The sequence below is a fragment of the Cryptomeria japonica genome, chromosome 10, assembly GCF_030272615.1.
Source record: "Cryptomeria japonica chromosome 10, Sugi_1.0, whole genome shotgun sequence".
NCBI classification, from domain to species: Eukaryota; Viridiplantae; Streptophyta; class Pinopsida; order Cupressales; family Cupressaceae; genus Cryptomeria; species Cryptomeria japonica.
In genome coordinates this window covers 435774815-435799575 of record NC_081414.1, presented here as the reverse complement: position 1 = coordinate 435799575, position 24761 = coordinate 435774815, and positions in this window count along the sequence as shown.

Sequence of the window (24761 nt, the reverse complement as noted above, 5' to 3'; positions counted from 1 at the left end):
AAATCATGACTGAAAATTGTTATCAACAAGACCTAATTTGAAAGTGAGACAAATGAAGAATGAAGAAGAAGGACTCGATGCTTGCAAATGATAAAGACCAAGTGTGTAACATAGGAGAAATGTTAATGCAACGCAAAACTCTAAAATGAGACAATGTGCCAATGTTAAAGTATGATCCGCAAGCGTTGACCATTTTTAGGTGTCTAAATTTTGCCCCTCTTTGAGACAATGCGATTTCAAGCGTTGTTTCAAAGAACAATAATAAAAATGCCCCAGACAATGATAATGACATATGCATGCCCCCTCGAGGAATTGGCCAGAAAAATTCAGAAAAGAGGCCAATTGATCGATAAGAATGACAGAAGATAATAGGATCGAACAGACTGACAATCGGAGACCGGATGCACGAAGGACAAGCAATTAAAGATGCAAAATACCATGACCAAGATAAGATGGAGAGGGTGCACGTCTATCTATGCACTGACAAAGATCTATAAATGAGGCAAAGAGAATGAAATTTACTCATTTGCACTAGCCTAAGAAGAGGATTTGTTGCTCTAGAAAAGGACACTTGCAGAGAGATGACGAACATTCCAATGGCAGATCACCTCAAAGAACATGTACGCATGTACAGAAGACTAGATGACGCGGGAGCAGTGGTATGCATCTCAAAAACCCATATTTTCAATTTTATGAATTTGACTTGCTTGCGAGACATTGTGGGGCCCACAGGGGATGCAGAAAGGGACTTTTGTGCTTGTGTAGGGTGAATCCTGCACTTGTGTAGGGTCTTCTATGCTTTTGTAGGGGTACATAGGTGCAGGTTATGATACACAAGTGTAGGATGCAGAACACAGGCACAGAAGTGCATTGGCAACCCTAATTTTGGTCAAAACAACATGCAAATGATCCGAAAAGGGGGGATAAAGGTAGGATAGGTTAGAATAGCTGAAAAACACCCTGATGTGGACATGAAAATGAGGAAATGCAACCCATAGGAGCAAACCCTAAAACTGACAAAATGTGCCCCAATTGTGATGCAGAGTCGACAATATCCATTGATCACACGGGAGAACCGACCTGACTGCTTCATGCTACGACATAGACTCAGGAGCACGGATAGAGATACATTAGTGGGACTTGGGATATACTATATCACATTCATGCTTGAGATTAGGGAAAACATAGGACTGCTTACCGCATTGGCAGAGCGATGACATTCGGAGACTTCCTCCTTCCATCTAGCGACTGGAGAGGCGACTATGACACTAGAGGATGTATGGTGTATCCTCCGCATTCTAATTCATGGAGAGATGATAGAGTATGACCCAGTGACAGGGAGAGATGCATTGTGTAGATTATTTGAGTGCGACGCAGATGATCTGGATATTGTAGAGAGGGAGATTGGTTGGGAGATCATGGCATCGGAGTATGATTGACGGTATGTGGTTATAGCAGTGGTGATAGCATGCCTACTAGTAGGGGACAGATGAGGACATGGATTCCCTATTCGATGGGGAAGAGTGCTAGAGCAGATGGCGACAGAGGGTATGGTGTATGCATGGGGACAATGTGTACTGGCTATGTTGTATTTTCAGTTGCATCAGATAGCGTATCAGGGAGTTCAGACGTTGAGCTGTGGAGTCACACTGCTGCAGGTATGGGCATTTGAGCACATACCCATATGTCGACTGATTACAGAGAGACAGGTAGTACCACATCGACCATATGTGTACTGCTATGGGGGAGCACTGAGATAGGGTCCTTTTGGATACATACGATATTGGCGGCACGAGCTAGATAGACTGAGAGAGTTCACATGGAGGCCATATCGTGATTGCCCTGGATGGTCAAATGATAGTGATGAGTTACCATATTGTAGATAGGAGAGGTACTTGATTGGGCGACTAGTGAATTGCCAGAGAGTGATTGAGTTGTACCTACCAGAGAGAGTCAGATGACAGTTTGGAGAGAGGCAGGATGTACCTAGGAGGACTGCACACTTTGCCTGATCTCACAGAGAGACGAGTCAGTGGGGGAGTATGATTCAGCCACACATAGCATATGCTGACTTCTCACAGCTATAGAAAAGATAGTGGGATTGGAGATCAGATGTGGAGGATGTTGGGATGACAGAGGAGTATGAGAGATGGTTTGTACGATGGTGGCCAGTGCCATTGACAGATCCTGGTATTCCGGTACCTAGGAGATAGGAGGACTTCCCACTCGTAGGAGAGGAGGAGGGAGATGATGAGGACGAGGAGGATGAGGGTGGGGATGAGGATGAGGGGGATGATGAGGAAAGAGATGAGGATGGGGATGATGAGGATGAGCCAGATTCAGGCGAGCAGGAGGCATTGCAGGATATACCCATAGAGCCGGAGACAGCTAGGATAGAGGAGATGGAGATATGCAGGGCTACCATAGCGAGTCAACAGGATCACATTATGACATTAGAGAGACAATAGGATTAGTTCAGAGTGGAGATAGCCAAACTCACAGTGGCTCGAGATACAGCAATAGCTCAGGCACAGCGAGAGGAACAGAGAGTCACTGAGTTCATTGGGTCGATTAGGGATGCCAGTGCACGGGAGATGGCACAGATGCTGGTAGAGACTGGAGAGGAGATACGCCATTGGAGGACACTATATGAGGGTGCCATTCCACTAGAGCAGAGAGCAGCTTCATATCAGGCACGATCAAGGACAGAGAGTAGGGCACGCTCTCGGAGGTCATTGAGCAGCATGGGGGTGAGTGGACCCATGAGACCACCACAGCCAGGACCAGGAGGGACATCATCTCTAAGACATGGCAAGGATGAGGAGGATAGAGGGAGCACCTAGTGACAGAGGCACAAGCTCCTTAGGATAGATAGATGACATATGTAGTGTGATATTATGTATTCATCCTGCGGGCCATACTTAGGACAGACAGTCCAGTTTTGTACTCCGATATTATTTTGGCATATGATATGATATGCATCGATATGATGGGATGTAATGTTATGACTTATAGTTATTTTCCATGTATGAATGACTTATACACTTTTTATTGTGAAACATGTATGGATATTTTTTTTTTTATGTGTTTTTGATGCATGGATAATATGAAATGGATAAAATGCATGATGTAATGCATGATGTAATGCAAATGTACTAACCAAATGGATGCAGGATGTAGCATATGTGTGGAAAAATCAGAGCACTAGACCGAACTGACTATCCGAATGGATGGAAGAAATGTTAGTAAGAAGAAAATGAGACGGAGGATAGTTAGAGATGAAGAAAAACTTGCTTTCAGTAATGCACTTTGTAGGTGAGAACCTTTATTTTAATGTAGCAAAATGGATGCGTAGCATCATGGCATTGAAGGCCAGAGCTGAAATGCAACCCTTTTTGCAAAAGATAGAAACATCATAGACAAACAACAATCACAACAAAAAAAATAAAGGACCATGAACCATCCCGGTCACTCTAAATCACTCAGTGACATCATCGAGCAACATAGGAACATGATCGAAACCAAAAATAAATCAGTAAAAAGATAAGATGCACAAATTCCAACAAGTCAAACAAACATCTTGATCTTCATTGTCAAAAGTTGAAAGTGCTAATAGGACGATCATGCTATCTGGTTTCAGGGAATGTGGTACCCCGTCTAAGACAGGACACAGTCTGGTTTCGAGTATACCACACCCTGTATAAGACCCATGATAGTAGAGACAAGGACAAATGATTTTGAGGTTGATTGATATGACAATTCAGATTAGGTTGAATGTCTGGTGTGATTGAAAAGTTCATCTGTTTATGCATGATTTCATTAAAGCACAATGTTTGATTGATTACAAGTCATTGGATGTATGCTCAGTGATCTGTCTTATGCACAAAGGGGATCATTTATTGCAAAATGCTTGTTTTTTGGATTTTAATGGTTTGAAATGTTTTTTGTGTTCATTTTTCAGGACTTTTTATGACTATTTAGGGACTTTTTTCAGGACATTTTTTGATTTTTAGAGATTTTTTTCAGGACATTATTTGATTTTTTTAGGGATTTTTTTCAGGACATTTTTCAGTTTTTTTATGAATTATTTCAGGACATTTTTCAATTTTTAATGATTTTGCCCCTAGTGTCTAGCAAGGCAAGGAATATGAAAGGTGAATAAATAGGCTTTCTGAAATGTTGGTGGATAGAGGGAAGACAAAGGCCTTTTATTATGGAGATAATATGGATGCAATTTTCAAGGGCTATGGTGTGATGAGACAAAAGATTGGATATGACAATGTAAAGCAGTGACATGGCATGAGGGACATGTCAAGAGGTTTTTGAAACCATGTTTAAATTTTGCATCCTTATGTTAGATCAAGATCAAGGAATGAAAAAGAGTGTATGGATAGTGATAAGATATGGATAGGATAAGCAAGACCAAGAATGGATAAGGGACATGGACTGAAGGTCGGGACAGGATATGGGATAGTGGCAGAAAGTTGCAATAAGACAAGGAATATGGATGAAAAGTTATAATAAGCAAATGGATAAATACCAAAAGATATGATGGACTAAAAGCTGCAAACAAGATGCATGATGCTCATGAAGATCATCATCCTTGTCAAGATCAAAGGTGGAAAGAGGAAATGGACATGAGGGACAATAGGATAATGGAGGGTAATGACAGGGGTTCGATAGGATAATGGAACAATGAAGGACAAAAGGATATGATAGGATAAAACCTATCCCTAAGTACGGTATACAAGAAGTTCATAGATTATGCATGATGCCTATTTGCCAGGTTTTCATCATGGTACTTGCCCAAGGCGCCTGTTTGCCAGGTTTTCACTAGTGGATGAATTATTTTTCTTTATTTTTTCTTTTTCTTTTTTTTTTCACTTTTTTTTTCTTTTGACTTTTTCAATAGAAGATGGACACATGATAGGGAATGGAAGAAGGACTCAAAAATATTTTTGTTTGGATAGTAGCCTTGAAAAAAATGGACCATGACCTTTAAAAGTATGCTCAAAGATGTTGGTAGGATAAGGACATGGAAAAAGAGATGAAATTAAGGAAAGGATTTATGCCAAGGATTGGATCAAAGGGATCGAAGGATGGAAAATATCCATTGGATAATGGATAGGGTATTGGAAGAATTGGGCTTTAGTGGATGGAAATGAAGGCAAGATCAACATTGGCAGACACCTTGAGGGGTGATGGACTGATGGAGGAAAAATGGATCTCAGATTGTGAGATTTGAATGGAGGAATAGCTATGGATTTTGGGACATAAGGCCCCAAAATGGATGAAGAAGGCGGTGGAGGAACAAATTTGAGAGGTTTGGATGGAGGAATAGCAATTTTGGATGCCAAGTTGATTGTTTCTTTAGGCTTTTGTGCTTCAAGGAGCTGCTTAGGGATCCACATGGTTTTTGATTTTTCATTCTTTTGTGGTTCCTTGGAGTGCATTGCTTGCACAAGGGATTTAGGAAACCATATATATTTTGACTTTGCTTTATTTTGCTCAATGGGCCTTTGTGGCCTTTTGGATATTTCTTTTTCTTTATGGATCAATTTGTTCTTTGTTTTGACATGTCGATTATATTGGACATGTTGATCCTTGAATACATGTCAATTTTTAGACTTATGACTTTGATACTTGGCATTCAAATTGCTTGGAGGGGGAAAGGAATGCATGGACAGATATGAATGAAATGGACTTCTTTTGGATGGATGAAATTTACTCAAGGATGTGTGCCTTTTCTGACCTTGCATATAGAAGGAAGGGATATAAGAACCTAAGATGGATGGAAGGTATGATGGGGAAGGTGTATGTTTGGATTTTGATGGAGGGATACCAACGTCTTGAGGAATTTCACTGAGGCCATGACCCTTAATATTTTCTTTGATATGGAGGGGTTCTTTCTCATGAAGGTCTACTCCTTTGCCTTTATGAATTTCTTGACTTGTAGGAGACTCTTTTCTTTGGGAAGAAGACGCGAGTCCATTATGAGGTGGATATGATATGAGAGAAATAATGAGATCTTGAAGTGGATCAGATTGCACCAAAGTGGAAGAACCCATTATGCATGTCGAGGGTTCATGGGCATCTTGCAATGACACGTTAGAATCATGAAGGGGATTAGGATCATGAGAGGGACTAGGATTGTGTAGTGGACATGGTTCAATGACAAGCTCTTCAAGAGATGGAATGGGAGAAATAATGGGATCATCAAAAGAAATGTGATCTTGGAGTGTATATGGAGAATTAAGACAAGGAGATGGAGGAACAAGTGGATGTTGTGGAGGATCTGAAAGAATAATTTGATCTTGATAAGGAGGAAGATCATTGGAATCCTCTTTAAAGGTTCTTTGGTCTTGACTTTCAATGGGATCATTGGAAAGGATGGAAGGGATATCTTGATCTTTCTCAGGAAGTGGAATGCCAATGGGATTTGAAAGGACATTTTTTTCATGAAATGGAAGGGGATCATTTGGGATTGATGGACTGGGATATCTTGATCTTGCTCGGGGAATGGAGTGTCAATAAGACTTTGGATAGGATGGACAAGAATAGGGGAATCATCATGAGTGTATGGGGAAATGGGATCTTGGTCAACAATTGGATGGGATGATAAGGTTTTGGGATCTTGATCTTGATATATTTTAAGACACATTTCTTCATGCTCTAAATTATCCTCTTGACATGAGGTTGGACTTTGGATATGCATGGGGGATTCTGACAAGGGATCAATGTTTTGGCATGAAGGTAATGCACTTTGAACATTTGTGATGGATTCTGGCAAGGAATCAATGCTTGAACATGAGGAAGAGGGACTTTGAATGGGGTCCTCTAAAATAGGTAATGGCAATAAAGTGCATGGTGGCATTGGGTCTTGTATTTTTGAAACATGACAAGGATGTGCATCATGAATTGGATTATCGTGGCAATCAATTATGGATAGCTCTTGGGTAATTGCATCCTTGGGTGTATTGTTTGATTAGGACAATATGGAAGGTTCTTGTGAAACTTCTAGAGGTGTAGGGATAGATGCCACTGGAGAGTCAATTTTCTTATGAGGGGATGAGGCATTGCTAGACATAAGTGTATTATTTTTATCTTCTTCAAAGAACTCACTTGGTAGATTCCTTAAGATCATTGCAATAAAGCCACCTTTCTTTTGGGGTTTTGATGTGGTTGTATCTGGAATTTGAACTTGTTTGGAATGGAGTTGGTTCTGATCTGATGTCATGTTTTGATTTCGAACTAGATGTTGCTCAAATTGGTTTGACATGTTCAAAATTTGGCTTGGTGCGTGCTGCAACCTTTGTTTTTGAATGTTTGGTTGTGGTTGTTGACATTGATATTCCACCATTGGTTGAACCATTTGTGGACATTGTATAGTTGGTTGGACATATTGTTGAAATTGGACCATTGGTTGTGTTGGTTTTATATGTTGAACAATTGGTTGAACCATTGGTTGTATTGGTTGAAAATCTGATTGATACTAAACACCTTCTTGTTCTTGTTGTGGAGGCACATAATGTTGAAATTGATGTTGTCTCCTTTCTTGAAATTGTTTCATCATCTCTATTTGTGAGAGGAGAGCTGGTATGTCTAATCATTCAAGAATAGATCTTACATCAATTGGCTCAATCTTTGGATTTCAACCTGGAAATTTTTGAAACATTTTGGACATTTGTGATCTATTCTTCTCAATGTTTTTCACTCTTTGTTCCAATATCTCCTCTTCTTGAGCTAGTTTCTCCTCTAGTTTTTGTATTTGGAGACTTGTTTTATCATAAAAAGTTTGATCGATATTGCCTTGTTGTTGGGTTGGATATAATTGTGATTGCATTGTCGGTTGATATGTCAAACTTTGTTGCATCATTGGTGCTTGGAACCTTGTTTCAATAGACACGTCACTATGCAAATGCAATATTTTTGGAATTTTTCAAGGATAATATATGATATGCAACTAAATGCAAACTAGATAGATGAAAATGCAATCTAGGGCAAGAATGCAACCTATGTTTTTGGTTGTTTTTCAAGATTTTGGACAAACTTTTGGAATGCAAAGCTAAGAATGAGACCCTTAGGAAATTGAAATGATGTCTAGACCTCAAACGACAAAAGGACCAAGTGACAAAAGGACAAAATGACAATGTCTCCCCTATATGCTTGGATACTAAGCTAGGTTTTGACAAAATGACAATAATGACATAAAGAGAAAAGGTTTGATAAGGTCTAGACTTCTTAACAATGACTTAGGGTTTATCAAAGATTTGGATTACTCAAGTATGACAAAACCTAGTTTTGACACTATATGCAAAGGGACAATTACTATGCAAATGACCTCAATATGATATGATAATGACCTAAACTTAACGAAGAGACCTAGGGTATACAAATATGAATGTATGACAATGGTATTACTCTAATGCAAGAGGACACATGCAAAAGGATGACCCTTATTGATATGCAAAGGAGTATGACCTAGATGAAACCTAACCTTGGTACTTGACAATGACTTTGCAAAATGCAAACCTAAGATGCACCTAAATCTAAGTGACATGAATGTTGAGACAAGACTTTGAAAAATATTTGACAACCATGTTTGAAGATGTTTTGAATTTGAACTTTGTTGGATGAAATGTTCTTGTGTTTAACCTTGTTTTGAATCAATTTGTCTTGTTTTTGAAATGAGATACAATTCAACTTTTGACAAACAAAGAAGACAAGATATTTTAACTTAGACTCAAGACAATCATGCTCATTCACACATTTCTTATGGATGGCAAGGACATTAGGTACTTGAGAGGTAGACTCATTATGGGATTCAAGGAGAATACATAGATGCTTGACCCCACGGGCTCCCCTCCATGGCACTCACTTCTTAGGGCAGCCAAGCATCAGTCCCCATGGAAATCTCCCCATGGCGAACTTAGTATCTCTTCCAAGTATCTGAACTTGTCCTTCTCAAGCAACTAGAAGGGTTTTTGGCCTCTAAAAACAAGGTGTTTAGTAAGGATTTCTATTAAGTGTTACTCCTTGGTGTCATGCAAGCGTGATTGAGACATTAAGCCCACCAAGATACCAAACAAATGTAGTCACACAAGCACGATTTAGACCGTGAGGTCCTACTTAGATGTTGATATGAGAAAAAGTTTAAGGGTCATCACTTCCCAAGTAACTACAATTCCCACGTAACCCTTCCTTCAAAGCTTTCGCTCATCAAGTATTTGTTTATAGTGAGTTAGAATGCCAAGGTATTCTAGCCGTACTCACTTTGGATCGTTCCCTTCTCACGATTATCACTTGCTTGCAAAAGCAAATGGTCGGGAAGGCAGGCCCTCTAAAGGTGACACACAATCAAAACAATGAGCATGGTATCGAAGATCTAGATTTCTGATCACCCTAAGAAGGATGAGAGCATACTCTCCTACTCCAATGTCAAGCTCAACAATCAAAGCAAATATACATTCATTCCAACCTATTTAGAAATAATACTAGGTGCCTAAAATATTAATTGCAAACACAAAGTTTAGTTGTAATCCAAGGCAACCTGCAAAACCCAAGTCAGAAGTTTGATACATTTAGTCTTTGACTATTGAATCTACATAAAACGTGTTAGTAGTTTTCATTTTTTGTCTTTGCCATGTGTATGACAAGGTGCTGCACAAAGAATTAGTACCAAAAACCAAAAAGCAGAAAACAGAATGCAAAACAAACAATTTTCAAGTAAAACACTGCATTTTTACCTCTGTTTCTGGACATTACACAGGCGCAGAACTCATGACATAGGTGTAGAATGTCTTTAACACAAGCGCAAAATGATTAACATAGGCGCAATTTGTCTTACACAGGTGTAGAAGATCCCAAAAAACCCTGCATTACCCTGTTTCTTGGTTTTTTGACCTGCACATCAACTCAAAAGCACTCAAAAGCATGGTTAAATGGTTAGTTCATGTCGGGTTCACCAATTAATGTAGCTAGGAATTTGGAAATCATCACACGCAAATCAAAACTAATCTAGCTCAATCACAAAAGCAGATTGCAAAGATCAATCCTAACACACTCAATAAAGATATGAAAATAAAACATTCAAAACTAAAAACTAAGCAAACCAGATGCAGATTCGAATGTCTCCTTCATGCAGCTCCATTGTCCTTCTTTCTTCTCCAAATAGCCTTTGTTTGTGGATCTCACCTTCAAGTGTATAAACCTAATGTGAAAGCAAGATTGACATTGGCACAAGAATACTCGAAGCGTGATTGATTTGACGAAGTGATTAGTTCGATAATGTGATTATTAGATTAAAAAATGCGATCAATTGGGGATCAGGGGCTTTGATTGAAGAAATTCATCCAATTTATAGATAAATTGGAGAAAAGATAAGATTAGCATGAAATTGATATTAGAGGCAATTGATTTCAAAATGGCAAAATTGAGTGGAAAGAAGAAGGTTATGACACCTTCTATGTCATGAATTATGACATATTGCCAATGCAATGGTTAGAGAACTAGAATCTTATGACATCTTGCTATGCCAAAAGTATGACGCATGAGAAATTCATGCTTCCACCAAAGCACAAAAATAGGGAGAACTAGAGAGAAATTAATTAGGTGGAAATTAAGAATTGAGAAAATTAGAAAAATAGGAAATTAGAAATGATGAAATTATGAATTTAAGAAATTAGGTAAATTAATTAATAATTTCTCATTCATTAATTAATTTACAAAAATAGGAGGAATTAATTAGCCAATTAAATAAACATTTAATTGTGACAAGAAGACCTAGGATAAATAAATAAATTATTTAACCTAGAGGGAGAATGACAAACAGGGTTAAATGAATAAAATCATGAAACCCTAAAAGATGAATTAGAAATGCAAGGATGACAATTAGGTCTTGACAAAGGATAATTGATATCGATTCGATTTGATCATGATTCTGACTAAGAAAGGACCAATGCTGACAAACAATTTGATTGATAAATGCACCAATTGACAAGGAACAATTACTAATTGATCCAAATTGATATGATTGAGAAGGATGACGATCGATGACAAATCGATCACAAAATGACAATATTGACAAGTTGATAAGGATTGACCAAAATCATGACTGAAAATTGTTATCGACAAGACCTAATTTGAAAGTGAGACAAATGAAGAATGAAGAAGAAGGACTCGATGCTTGCAAATGATAAAGACTAAGTGCGTAACATAGGAGAAATGTTAATGCAATGCAAAACTCTAAAATGAGACAATGCGCCAATGTTAAAGTATGACTCCGCAAGCGTTGACCATTTTTAGGTGTCTATAGGTATAAATATAAGATCTTATTTGTAAGATCAAGTGTGGAATGCGAAAAAGGATTGTGTCAAGGTATATGCGAGAATAAGCAGAGCTACGCAGACATCATTTGAAGATTGAAGGAGGGTTTTTGTGAAGACAATTAGAACTACACCAGTACTGAATCTAGCATATGAAGATGCTAATTTTAGCAGTACATTCTTATTGGATTTAACCATCCAACTGTAGTTAGTGTGACTCCCATTTTGTGATTGAGCAGTGAGCTCTAGGTGCTTGGCCTTTCTGCATGTGCAGACCCCATTTATGTACACTTACTATCTGCAGTAGTATCATATGATTGTGGGTAAGGTTTCCCACCGTGGTTTTCCCCTTACAGGGTTTCCACATACAAATATTGGTGTTATGTGTTGTGGATGACTTTGTCTTTATGTTTCATGCACTAATCCTTACTGGTATAGAAATTAACTATTAAAACTATCTACCAGTATATTGAACTGGTTTACTGGTATTAAGCATTAAGTTGGTTAAGTTGTTTTTGGTTTGAATTTATTTGACAACTGATTCACCCCCCCCTCTCAGTTGTCTCTAGGACCTAACAGTTTTCTTCTCTAAGCCAACTTCCATAGGGTTAGCGTGTTGTGATTGAATTATTATATATATTGCATGTTTTTTGTGTTTTCATCCCTCAAATTAAAACTAGAATATTGAAACTGAAGAAAACAAGATCAAACAACTCAGTGATAAAACTCTGCCCATGTCAAAACTAGTCTATCCTGGTCAAGAATCAGTCCATCTCAGAATTAGTCCATCTTAGAATTGGTTATACTCAGTTGTCATATCCAGTCATTGAAAAACTTAGAATTATTAGTCTCTACTCTATGAATAGTCATACGAGTCTGGTAAATTGTCATCCTGTACCATATCCTGTGTCGTACGAGTTTATTAAATTGTCATCCTAAGGTCGATCCTCTGTCGTATAAAACCCAACAGTCTATCGTTCAAAGCTAAATCCTATGTCATACGAGACATAACTGAACATAATTATTTGTCGTCCGAGACCTACCCATTTGTCGTCATCCTAAACCTGTTATACTGTCGTACAGTTTCAAAAAATTTGTTGTACAGGTCTCTAATTTTGCCAGTCCAGAATAGTCAAACCTATCCAAAATAGTCTACAGCGAGCCTCAAAACTGGTTATCATCCTCCTGAGCATAAACAACCTTGATAGTGTACCTTTGTCATTGTGTTGCACGATTTTATCGATCAACTTTAAGTTAGTTCAAACAAACACCTTATCAAACCTAAGTTAACTTGGATAACGTCTTACACAAGATAGATCATTCCTGAAACCAAACCAGATCTTAAGTTAATTCTCTCAATCACTACATTAAATGAACTACTCGCTACAATTTGATCTTGACTTCTACAACACATCTCGCTCTCGGTCCTATCGGTTACAAAATGCCTATTCAAACTATAAATTCTCGCAGCAAAAAGGACAAAGAAAAAGAAATGCCCTTTGTGTCAAAAGACAATCCATTCTTTGTGGAAGACCCCTTTTACAATAAACCATCCTTGTCATAGATACCAGTTTACGACATACCAATCTTTGGTCAGCCCCTATCTCCCACCATGTCTAGGGAAAGACAAGAAAGAGAAGCTCATAAATGAGACACTCACGACGACTTTAGCAACCATGCCACTGATAGTGATTCCTCATCCACTGAATCTGAGCTTCCTGAACCTCATGAAGCCAAAGTACATAGATGTCAGAATGATAAACAATTTTGAAAAATGATGAAGGTCATCATGGCTAGGGAAAAAGAAGACTATTTCCTAGAATTAGCAAAGCAAGGCACTAAACTCCCTACTCGTTATAATGTGGAGGCCCTCATCACTAAAGAGGAAGAGACACCATGGGGAAAAATGAGCAAACAAATGCAAGCATTACAAACTACAGTCACAAGAATAGAAAACAAAGATAAAACGCCAAAACAATATTCTCTAGACACAATATGCCCATTCCCATTTGACAAAAAACCTTTACATGTCTCCATTTCCTTCATGAGTTGAGATCCCAAAATTTGACAAATATGATGGTACCTTAGATCCACAAGATCATGTCAAAGAGTTTTGTGCTACTTGTATGGAGTTCATGCATGATCAAACATACCTCATGCACCTTTTCCCAAGGAGTTTAGGGGTTCAAACAATAGAATGGTTCACAAGCCTACCCAAAGGGATAAAAATGTTTGAAGAACTAATCCAACTATTTTTACAACAATACTTATACAAAATTCGTCACCCAGTCACTATGATAGAGCTTTGCAATACCAAACAAAAGACAAGAGAACCCTTTCTCGCCTTCCTCCAACGATGGAGAAAGATGTTCTCTAGATATTCACAGACTATCCCAGATCTTGAGAAAATGGATATCTTTGTCAACAACTTAGTCCTGAATTGACATATAGTGTCTAGATGTAAGTACACCCTTCATTCAACAAAATGGTAGATAACACCCTCAGAATGGAAGACATGCTTACCAAAAAAGGAGATATATCACTTTGGAAAGAAACATCACAGTGTTCTAGCTCTAAAGAAAAGAGTAAATAATGGAAATATGGCAACGATAGCAACAAGAACATTGTTAATGATGGAGTGGTAGATACTATCCAAGCAAAAACAAAATCCACAATATTTAACTTGGCCAGTGGCACACAAGCGCTCAAGGCAGTTGAAACTACAACAGAGAATCCCCCAAAGAAAACAAGAGAATGGTTTAAAGAAAAACATTGGCTTTCAAAGCCTAAGCGTGATTTTACTCCTCTAGATGAATCATGTGAATTGGCTTTTAAAACTTTATTGGCAAATAATTTGATAACATTACCAGATAATTCTAGACCATATGACCCAGAAATTAGACCCAAATGGTGGAGAGAAAATGAATACTGTGACTACCATCGTAACAAGGGACATAATATAAACCACTGCATGAAACTCTGACATGAAATCCAAGATCTCATTGACACAGGCAAGATCATTGTTGGAAATCATGCAACTAATGCTGATCATAAAGCCTTTAAAGATCCCTTACCCACTTATGAACAAGAAGATTCCTCAAAATCCAAGGGAGGAGCTAGAGTCAATTATACTTACACTAACAATGATAATGTGATCAAAATGATTGAATATGCTCAAGCTGAATTTGCAATGTGGTCATAGTCCCAGACCACCAAAATCAAGCACAAGCTGCTAATGCCATGACTCACACTCAAAGGAAGATTACTCTCCCAGGAACTAGTTCCTCAACTTTCGATCAAACAATGTCAAACCTACCAAATAGACAAATAGACACAATCATGGCCAAATCAAAACAACCAGCTTCATCACCTTCTCCTGGTTATAGTATTGTCAAATAATTGAAGAGAACCAATGCTCAAATCTCCATTTTGGAACTACTTAAGATTTCTTTTGCTCATAGAGAGGTACTGGACAAGGCTCTACTTACCACCAGTGTCCCTAAAGATTTAGACATAGATTAGTTTCAATCTATGGTGGGTCACCTGACTTCACCTCATTATCTCACTTTCTCTAAAGAAGATGATAACTCACTGAGTCACCCACATAACCAGTCATTACACACTGAAGCCATGATCCATAAACACCATGTTAAACGTGTTTTGATAGATGGAGGCACTAGGTTGAATATTTGTACTTACAATCTACTGACACAGCTGGGATTTTCTAAAAATTTATTGATCCCACAAAGAAGATAACAATCAAGGCTTATGATGAATAAGAAAGAACCTCTAAGGGTCTGGTGCGATTACCGTTTAGGGTAGGACCTGTAGAACAAGATGCCATTTTTCAAGTCTTGGATTTACACCTTTCATACAACATCTTACTAGGCAGGCCATGGATTCATGAAATGAATGTAGTACCATCTACGTATCATCAATGCCTGAAGTTTCCTTATAATGGAGTTGAAGTCAGTATTCCTATCGATACAAGTTATACTTGCAATGAATTAACACAAAGTGTTGATGCTTTTGTTCCTCATAATAGAGAAGCCTCCATAGCTGAAAGTTCGGAATCTTTGTTGAAAGATTTACAAAAGAAATTGAAAATCACAAACACTAGCATAGATGGCTACAAAATAGAGCCTATACTCTCACTAATGTCTCTTCCTCCATCACCAAGATAGTCAAGAAAACCATCAGAGGCTATGAAGCCACAAACTTCAACTCCAAAAGTTATTTACGATGGTGTCTTTATATAGTCCTCTACTTCTCTTGCAAGTGAAATAGAAGAGGATGATGTTCTCAAATTGCTTTTCAAAGAAGACAGTGCAAACAAAGAAATACAACATTGTGAGATTTCTCCGACATAATATGGTCCAGGCTATAAGATGCTTCAACACATGGGATATTCAGGTACTGGTCCTCTTGGCAAACATCAAAAAAGTATTGTTGAACCTATTCAGTTACAAACTAAGTCTACCAGTGATAAAGTTGGACTGGGATATGATCCAAGAAAGTGATCAGATCAGAAGCACATGCCCCACCATCAACGTAAGTGGAAGAAAAAGGTACTACCTTTAACAACACAAGAAATTAATACTCAACAAACTCAGGAAGAGTGTGATGGTGAACAAAAAGAATTGCCCACCCAGAGAGAGGAAACAGATGGTAATCAAGTTCTAGTTATATCAACTATAATACCAGGAAGTAGAAGTCCCAAAGGATATGAGAGATGAAGTATATAGAATCAGAGAATTGTTTGCACCACTAAAAGTTCCAGTCACATATACTGGCAGACAACAAGTAGATGATTCAGAAATTGATTCAAATGAGTATGAATGGGTTCTTGACCATCTCTCAAATACATCTACTACAGAAACCCCTGAAGAATCCAGTGATATCATAGATGATACACAAGAGCTGATACGCCTAAAAATGCAAAAATAAATGGAAGAAATCAGACTAAAAAGACAAGAAGACTATGAACGACAGATGGAGGAAGAAAGGACACAAGCAATTTCTTCACCTACTAACTCTACCTCTAATGAGGTAGGACAAATCAAGTATGAAACTACAAAAGAAGAATTAGAAGCTATAGAAACAGAACCAGTCATCAGTCCAGAGGAAGCTGAATGGAAGAGATGACAGGGATTAACACAACCGTCAAAGTCATGTCCACAAGTGTGTCAAATATAAGCAATCAATGAACCAAATCATGAAGGAACTTGCAACATCAAAGATGTGGGTGTTGATACTATATATGCCTTTACTAAGCCACTTGAAGATGAGTCAGCAATTTCATCCTATGAATCTGATAGGAGCTCTATTTATAACAACAACTATTCAACAATGCATTATGACTACTCTGTCATGAATGATGAGATACTGTCTACTATCACACCACGATATGTAGTCCAGTCTAAAGTAGGTCAGTTGGGTTATGTCCAATAAATACTAACATGAATTTTGATAATCATGTCGTAACTCTTCCTGGTCTCAAGACACATATGCAAGGTATTCTTCTGGAACTCAAATGGTCGGTCTAAAGCCATGATGATAGTATCATGAACTCCCTTGAGCCTGTTCCAACCTTATCCTTAATGCATCCAGAACTGATTGATTGTACTCTTTATAACCAACCCTTGAATGTACCTACTTTTGCCAATGACTATACATTAGCCTATTATCTCAATGCAGTTGAACCCATGTACTCTTCCACCAACGAACAAAGTGAAAACATGACTGAAGCAGATATGAAGTATCTTAGTTGCAAAAATAAGAAAAATAAAAATAAAAGATCTGATGGCAAAAACCACATTGTGGCAGTGTCAGAATCTAAAAAAGAGAAAATTAAGGACATACCTAAAGGCAAAAACCTCTCTGAGGCACTTGAAGGTGAGATACTTGATATACTGCCAAGTCACTTCTAGGAGAGATCTTCCATATTGATCAAGCCAACTCAGCTAGTGAACATTGGGAGTCCAGAGATACCACACATCATTTATTTAGCCCAATCACTATCAGCAGAAGAGTTAAAAGATTTCAGCAACCTTTTTTTTGAAAAGAAGATCAACTTTGCATGGACATACTCAGATATGCTAGGGCTAGATCCTAATCTCATCATGCATCATCTCTCTATTACACCAGGAGTTAAACCAGTCAAGCAAAAACTCCATAAGATGCATCCTCATGTGGCACTGCTAGTCAAAGCTGAACTAGAAAAATTATTGAAAGCTGGATTTATTAGAGCTATAGACTACACAGAATGGATATCAAATATAGTACCTGTATCAAAGGTAGTCAAATCTATTAGAGTTTGCACAGACTTTAGGGATCTCAACAAAGCATGTCCAAAAGATGATTTTCCATTGCCCAACATTGACATGATAGTAGATATGACTGATGGATATGAGATGTATTCATTAATAGATGGATTCTCTAGTTACAATTAGATCAAGATAGCACCTGAAGATCAAGAAAAGACAACTTTTGCATGTGCATGGGGAACCTTCTTCTAGAATGTTATGCCATTTGGTCTAAAGAACATAGGAGCAACTTACCAAAGAGCAGTAACCATTATCTTCCATGATATGATGCATAAAAACATGGAAGATTATGTTGATGACACCTTGGTAAAGACTATAAAGAGATCTACGCATATTCAAGAGATAGGCCTCATACTAGATAGAATGGAAAGATTCAATCTCTGGTTAAATCCTAAAAAGTGTGCATTTGGAGTAACATCGGGAAAATTGCTTGGTTACATAATTTCAAAAAAAGGAATTGAGGTTGATCCTGAGAAGGTCCAAGCTATAATGGAAATGCCTCCGCCCAAGAACATCAGTCAAATGAGAAGTTTACAGGGTCGTCTTCAATCAATAAGGCATTTTATATCTCAGTTAGCAGACAAAGCTCAACCCTTCACTAAGGTATTAAGGAAAGGGATTCAATACAATTGGGATAAAGATTGTGAACAACATTTACAACAAATCAAAGAATATCTTTCTAATCCACCCATATTAATGCCACCGATTCAAGGTATGCCACTGATCCTGTACATATCAGCTACAGATACTTCACTGGGGGCACTTCTGGCACAACAAGATGACAATAAAAAAGAACGAGCTATTTATTACATCAGCAGAATATTGGTGTCATATGAAATGACCTACACTATGATAGAGAAGGCATGCTTAGCATTGGTCTTTGCATCAAAAAAATTAAGGCACTATATGTTAGCACACTCCATTAAGCTGGTAGCCAAGATTGATCCGCTCAAATATCTTCTTAGTAAAGAAACACTTACAGGAAGACTGGCCAAATGGGTCATGGTTCTTACAGAATTTGATATCAAATATGTGGAACGTAAAGCCATCAAAGGACAGGTTATTGCAGACCAACTTGATGATGCTCCACTTGAAGACAATCAACCTCTGCATATAGAATTCCCAGATGAATCAATCATACACCTTACTAAACAATCATGGAAGATGTTCTTTGATGGGTCTTTCACTCAACATGGTTCTGGTGCTAGAATAATTTTTATTACTCCTCAGAAATACTCAATTTCAAAATCTTACAAGATTCTCTTCCCTTGCACAAACAACATTGCAAAATATGAAGCTTTGGTAAGCGGGATCAAGCTGGCCATCGAGTGGAAGATTTTTGAATTACACATCTATGGAGATTCTCAACTCATTATCAACCAAATCAATGATCTATATCAGACAAGAGATGAGAAATTGATGCCTTATAAGAGAATGGTGGATGATCTCAAGAAATACTTTACCTCTGTATCATTTCAGCATATCCCCAGAACAACAAATAGAGTAGCGGATGCAATGGCCACTTTGGCATCTATACCACAGCTACATGAATCTAATTTTCACTTTGAATTCCTGGTGGAAGAGTTACATTATCTTGCCTATGATTCCCCAGAGTCCCAAATGGTTTGTTCTATTATTGGACATGACTCATCTTGTTATAGCCACATTTATTCTTACTTGCATGACCAAGTTGTCCCTGCTAATCTTTCTTGAAATGAAAAAAGGAACCTAACCCGAAATGTGTCACAGTATGTCATCATTGCTAACGACCTATTCAGATGAGGTTTAGATAATACTTTTCTTAGATGTCTAGAAACTGAGGAGTCCCAACGTGCATTATCCGAGGTTCATGAAGGTGTTTGTGGATCCCATTTGAACGGTCTAACTTTAGCATGAAAACTACTAAGGGCTAGCTACTACTGGCCAAACATGGAGAAAGAATCTATAAAATTTGCTAAAACCTATGAAAAGTGTCAGTTGCATGGGCACCTTATACATGCTCCAGCAAGGGATCTCATACCCTTTGTGACACACTGGTCCTTTCAATAGTGGGCATTTGAACTAATTGGCCAAATATATCCTGCATCATCTAACATACACAAATTTATTATCACTGCCACTGAGTACTTCACCAAGTGGGTAGAAGCAGTTCCGCTCATCAAGGCAATAGGAAAACAAGTAGCTCTCTTTATTCTTAATTATATCATCTGCAGGTATGGTATACCTTCATCCATTCTAAATGATAATGGAGGATAATTCAAGAACAAAGATCTAGATGAACTCTGTGAGAAGTTTAAAATAAAAAAAAAACTAGTCCTCAGTATATTACCCTCAAGGTAATTGACAAGCAGAGGAATCTAACAAAAACCTACTGACTATCTTGCACAGAACAGTGAACAAATCCGGGAAGGATTGGCATCTACAACTCAATCTTGCAATGTGGGCTTATAGAACAAGTATCAGAACACCTACTGGGGCTACACCTTTCTCTTTGGTGTATGGGTCTGAAGTAGTATTACCTATTGAAGTAGAAATACCATCTCTAAGAGTTTCCTTGCAAGTCCTTGCTACTGATGAAGACTATAGAATATCTAGATTACAAGAGCTTGAATTGTTGGATGAGCATCAGCAAGTGGCATTTGATCATCTCTGAGTGTATCAAAAGAGAATGTCTAGAGGATATAACAAGAAGGTTCGACATCGAGAATTTTAGGTTGGTGACCTAGTTTTGAGAGAAAATCCTAAAAATCAACAGTTTCGAGACAACAAAGGGAAGTTTGAACCCAATTGGCTGGGTCCCTATATCATTACTGTAGCTTTTGGCTCTGGTGCCTATCAACTTTCAACATTGGAAGGAGAACAGCTCCATGAACTAATCAACACCATCCATCTGAAGAAATTCTTCACTTGAATATTTTCTACTCCAGCAGCCTAGACAACGAAAAAGTCCTGAAGAAATCATAAAAATCAGAAAATGTCCTGAAGAAATTCTAAAAATAAAAAATGTCCTAAAGAAATTCTAAAAATCAGAAAAAGTCTTGAAGAAATCATAAAAATCAGAAAAAGTCCAGAAGAAATCCAAAAAAAGAAAAACAGAAGAAAAGAAAAAAAAGGGAAAAAGAGAGAAAATGCCTTGGTGAAAACCTGGTAAACAGGCACCTTGGTAAAACAATATATGAATCTATGCCAAGTAGGTGAAAACCTAGCAAATAGGTGCCTCTTGTACTCAAGCGCTCCATCTATCAACGCAATGTTGGCATTCCCACTTTCATGTAGCTTTTCTTTCGCTTGTACATATTTCAATCACTTTTGTGACATCGTAGTCCGTTGGAAGCCTCATGGCTTGAAAACGATCAATGTCCTAGTCTTAGGTAATCAATAGAGCACATTACATATCCTAAGCAGTATCAACCAAGTCAACCTTACGTCAGTGAAACCTGGTCATCCACTCTGAGTTAGTTACCTGTCCCTTGACTACTGAAGAGTTTTATCACTGATTACACAAGCACAACATAATGGAAAACAATCACTAAACAGTTTGAGCTATGAATGAAAATTTTCTTTGTGTGCTATCTTTTATATTGGTTTTCGATTATTATCCCTCTGAGTAACTCGAGGAAGTCTATCTTGACTAAGAGGAGCAAGGATTGGGGGCATAATATTTTCTTTGTTTTTTGCTTGTAGGAATGATTCCAATGATCTAGAAACATCTAAATTAGCTGGGTGTCTGTGATAAGAGCCTTCACATCAAGGTGAAATTGCCTCACATACCTCGAGTCTACTTATTTGAATGCTACAGGGAGGTTGACATCATTTCTTTGTCTATTTTGAGCGAACTTCTTTAAATGTACAATCCGGATGTATGTGTAATCTGTCTAGGGATATGAATGAAAAATGGTCATTGCGGACAAGATAATTAATATTGCATATGCAAAGAAAAGAACTCTATTCTGCCTGCTATAATTGTAAAATGCTCAATGATGAAAATTAAGCTATTCAAATCCAGTGACTAGGTTTAGGTTGCATTTTGCATATCATTTTGCATTTCATTATGCATCTTATGAATTTAGAGTGATTTTGGTATGATAACAATGATCTCCTTATTTTTTGAATGAGAGTTGGAAGTTTCATCATTTCTTAGCAAAGTGGCCTCTTTTCATCATTTCTTAGATCGAGTACTTATGTTTTGAAATATTAGTTGCATACATAAGCATTTTATATAGATTCATACATTCATTATCACTTATTTGCATTCATCTTATTGCATTGAAAAAAAATAAAAATTGCATTACTAGACACTCATTTTCATTCATTTTATTTGCATATGAAAAGAAACAAAAATAGACATCCATATTCATTTGCATTCATACATTCATGCTGAAAAGAAATGCATACATATAGAATAAAGCATATAGAACAAAATCTCATAAATAAATCAACACAAGTATGATGAAGTCCAATCGGATCTTGTATATATATCATGTCAAGTATAAGAGTACAAAATGATGTCGAATGATATATACAAACTCCCATCAGAGCAAGAATCGTATAGGCTACAAAAAAATGGGTGTGTCTACAAAAAAATATCTGAGCTACAAAAAGAACTAATCTAGCTCGCATCCTCTCCCTCATTGCCTGTTAGAGGAGGAGGAGCCTGATGCTCAGGATCCTGTCAAGGCGCCTGAGCTCCCTTTGACCATGCCATATACTATGAATAGAGTATCACCTGCTGAGCAATAGGAACTATGACACTATATGTGGCCACATAATAAGATGTCCTACTACTCTGGTGGAGGACCTTCTATCCCAGGGGCTCTATCTCTGCTCTCATCTCTACTCTCAGCACTACAATCTGGCGATCATGCTTGGTCCTCACCTCATAAATCTAGTGATCCTGCCCGGCCCTCACATCAACAAGGTGTCAGTCCCGCTCTGCCAGTTGAGTCTAAGCCACTATCAATTGTGACTGTAGCTCTACAAGAGGTTCCCTCATTGATCGTCCAACGTCTATCCCCTGCTCTCTCATAGGCTCCTCACCTCCACCTCCACCTCCACCTCTACCTCCACCTCCACCCTGCTCATCCCTCCACTGTCGGACTTATCTCAGAGCTTCTCGCTCCTCCTTAGTCCCACCCAATCTCATACTCACTCCTCCTAGGGATCCACCCTCAGCTGGCACCCTACTGCTGCTAGCACCAGGATCACCATCTGTCCACCTCAAAGCCTCAGCTCTCTGTCCCTACCCCTAGCCCTGCCTGTGGCCCTGTCCTTGCCCCTATGTTGGTGCAGGGGCATCATCCTCAACATCCTCAATATGAGGAGCCTACTCACCTAGATCTATGAATCATGGGAATGGATGCTGCTGAAAATAATCTCTATACTGGGGCAATACCCCTGCATCTGCTACGTCATCCATGTAATCCCACCTCAGGCGGTGTAAACTAGTCAGCTCCTGCATCGCCAAAGCATAAGACAATTTCGGGGACCATCCCTGTCTCTCCTCATCTGCATACCGCACATAAGTTGTATACTCTTGTGAGATCCCCTGAGGTCAGCCATACTGCCTCATCACTCGAGATATGACGAATCACTCCACAATGGTCTATGACCTCCCGATCAGTGGGCATGTAACAAAAAGGTCCTTGCGAACTAGCTGCCAATCATCCCATGGATCCAAACTATGTGTGTGAAAAAGTGAACCTGTAGCTGCAAGCACAACACTTCAATTAAGTCATTATATGCATGGTTAGTAATCAATAATCAATAAAAATAAACCATAGCAAAGCAACCCATTGCCTTCTAAATGATGCGAGTATAAGATTGCTCTCAGTTTATTATAAGCAATACCAGTGACTACACTACACCAAGACGAAGGATTTAATCTATATGATATTAAGCTATATGGATGCAAGATGGATGAATAATTCAAGCAATAATAACCAGTTCAAGCAACAATGGATGCAAGCAATAATGAATGTAAAATGGATGCAAGTAATCTAAAAAAAATGCAATAATAATCAATCAATGACTCCAGAGCGAAATTAGCGTGATAATAATCTCCAAGTGTGTTCTCAAAAATCTCTGGGGTGAATTGGAATGAGAGCTGATGACTGAATTTATAGAGAATTACAGAGAGATGATGAAAAAGCTCAATTTAGGATTAATTGAAAATAATTGAGAAATCGGGTTGAGTTAACCTTGAGATAGATTCCAATTATAATTTAATTGAAATGCATTCAAATTAGAAGTCCAAGTTGCATTGGAAAATAATAATAAATTAATTCCATGCATATCTGATAAAAATAGATAATTCCATGCACATATTTGATTCATTCAAGAAAAAGGTCTTTTCAATGCAACTGAACTTCTTTTTCTGAAATGCTTTGAGTTCCAATTTTAGAGAATAATTCCATAATTCAATTAAATTGCTTTTCTGATTTCAAGTTCTAAATTTAGAAAAAGAAATAATATCTCAAGTTTGATTTTTCTCTTAATTCAATTTTTTGTAATAAATTCTTCTTTTTGTAGCAAATTATTTCTTTTTTGCATGATTGAATGGCAAATTTATTAATTAATTAAATATGCAAAGATATTTAATAAATTAAGATAGGATAATTGATCAAAATGAATATTCTTGGAATGATTCAATTAATTAAATAAATATTTAATTAATAATGTGCTCAAGATTGATTTAATTGCCTTTTGGTTAGGATCTTGGTGATGTTGTCGAGATTAGGGGCCCATGGTTTAGATGACCAATTTTAGGGTATTACATTTTCCCCTCTTTGAATTAATGTGCGAGCAGCACGTTAGTTCAAAGAATGTGTGATGTCTAGGAGATGTCAGTTCTGAACTTGATTGATCACGAACTAGATGAAAGAGCAAAATGTTTAGCTTGATTCGAAGTGACAAAGCTAAATGAGGTCTGATTAAAACAATACCGATCTCGAACTTGATTGAACTAAGGAATGATAGAAAACAAAGATACCAAACTTGAACTTGATTGATCAAGAAGCGGATCTTACTGATCTAGAACTTGATTGATCTTAGATGCAGTGAGTGATGATAAAAAATGATCTTGAACTTGATTGATCAAGACACGATGAGTGAA